The following is a 2,564-nucleotide window of genomic DNA, read 5'->3' on the forward strand; positions in this document are numbered from 1 at the left end:
AAGATAGAAAGTGTAGTTGAGCTCAAGGACTTCATGGCGATTCATCATACAATAAGAAGAACTACTCAAGGAACCGATGGAACTTCTCGACAAAAAGGTATGTGAAGACTTGAACTTATCTGTCACTCAAAAGTCTATCTACTCTATCTCATATTTCTTGAGACAAAAAGTCGTATGCTATATATAGACTTAGATTATACACATTTGGTATTTCGAGCGGAGTATACCTCGCCTATCTATATCTCGAAATATATGTTGGTAAGCGTTTCGCTTCGACCATGTTTATCTTTACCTAGTGACGTAAGTCATGATATGTTTCAATCACTTTGAAAATTGCTTTGACGAGAAATGGTGTAACAACTATATAACGTCCTCTAAGATTGTTTCAATGGTTGGAATGAGATTTTAGATTACATCACCAATGATGGACATAAGTATTGTTGTGGAAACACATATGTGCATAAGTCCTATCCCTTGAACCAAAGTTTGCGAACTTTGTTGATCAAGAGAAATCGGAAGAATGGCTTGTTGCCAAGTCCGCGAACTGCCGAACTTCTCATCCCGAGAAATTCTGCTGGAGTTGACAAACTTTTTGCGTGAGTACCAGTACGCGAACCGGCGGAAAGTCTTTGCCGAGATTTTCTGCTGGAGTTTGTAAACTCTGCCCGGTTTCTTAAGTCCGCGAACCTAGTGTGCGAACTTAAGAAGGTTATATATCTGAAGATGATTTCTGAACTTAAACTTATAAAGACTAAGGAATGCAGTTTTCAAACCGTGGCTATAAAATTTCATGAACTGATTCAAGCGAATCAAATCATCTTTGCTTCAATTGTGTCTTGTGTAGTACATAAGATTTCCTTGAAATTGAACAACTCTCTAACTAGTTCATTTGAAGTCATTTGAACTAGTTATGGTGAAGAAGAATATGGTTGGTATGAAATGCTCATATGGCTTACATTTTGGTTAACTATTGTTGAACCAACAATGTACATGTTTGGTACGGTTAACAAACCTAGAAGCGTGCATTTCATTTGTGTATAACAAGCTAAGTTTTCGATATAACGGTTGAGAAATATTAGCTTGAATCTAAAGCAGGTTTTCATCTAACGGTGGATATTGTTTTCTTTGTGACCAAGGCGAAACCATGACTTGAAAGACTATATAAAGGGGACATCTAGTATTGTGCAAAATGAATCCCCACACTTCACGTGTGATACTAATTTGCGTGCTAGAGTCGATTCTCCTTTAACCTTTGGTTTTCTTCTTCTAAAACCAGGTTAACGACTTAAAGACTTCATTGGGATTGTGAAGCCAGACCGATACTACTTTTATCGTAGTTGTGTGATCTGATCTTGCATCTTCTATCGTACGAGTACAATCAGATTGATTGGCTTGAGATTAATATCTCCGATAGGCAAGATATAAAAAGTAGTCACAAACATCTTCATCTCATTGTTTGTGATTCCGCAACATCTTGTTTCGCTATCATACGATTAAGATTGTTGTGAGGTGATTGATTTATCTAGGATGTTCTTCGGGAATATAAGACCGGATTATCAATTGGTTCCTGTTCACCTTGATTATTATCAAAATACGGAACAAAAACTTTAGGGTTTTTCTGTGCGAGACAGATTGATCCTTTGATAGACTTGTCTGTGTGAGACAGATTTGTTTAGTGTCAAAGCCTGCGATTTTGGATCGTAGCAACTCTTAGTTGTGGGTGAGATCAGCTAAGGGAATCAAGTGCGCAGTATCCTGCTGGGATCAGAGGCGTAGGGAGTACAACTGTACCTTGGATCAGTGGGAGACTGATTGGGGTTCAACTACAGTCAAGTCCGAAGTTAGCTTGGATTAGGCTAGTGTCTGTAGTGTCTTAATACAGTGTGTGTTCAATATGGACTAGGTCCTGGGGTTTTTCTGCATTTGCGGTTTCCTCGTTAACAAAATTTCTGGTGTCTGTGTTATTTTAGTTTCCGCTTTGGTTGTGTGTTAGATCATCAATTAGAGTAATCCAACCTTTGGTTGTTGATTGTCATTGATTGATCCTTGGATATTGGTCTTTGGCACCATCCAAGTTATTCCTTGTATTTGATTAATACTCGCAGTTTTTGTTTGAGGAAATCAAATCAAGAGAGAGAGATATAAACTCGTTGATGTACTTTAATTGATTGAGTCTTGTTGATTCTCTTAAAAGTATATTCGAGTTTGTCCATACAGATTGCTAAGCGAAATATTGGGTGGTGTTGTTAGACCCCCGCTTTTTCAAGTATGATTTCTGTAGCCATCCTGTGGTGTATTTGGAGGGAGAGAAACGCAAGAGCCTTCAATGACAACTCTCATTCTGCAGTTGCTGTGCAGCATAAGATCAAATACCAACTCTCTACTTGGTGTTTAGTGTTTAAAAGTTTAGAAACTCCTAGCTTCGGGGAGGTTATGACTAATCGGCCTAGCTTATATTTTGAGCACTTGTAATTTAGGAAGTTGTGTGTAACTTCCTTTTTCTTTTTTCTTCTTCTCTTGTAATTTTTAGGGTGGTAAAGCCTTTCGTGTCCTTTTTTTTTTTT

This window comes from Papaver somniferum, unplaced genomic scaffold, assembly GCF_003573695.1.
Source record: "Papaver somniferum cultivar HN1 unplaced genomic scaffold, ASM357369v1 unplaced-scaffold_137, whole genome shotgun sequence".
In the NCBI taxonomy this organism is placed as follows: Eukaryota; Viridiplantae; Streptophyta; class Magnoliopsida; order Ranunculales; family Papaveraceae; genus Papaver; species Papaver somniferum.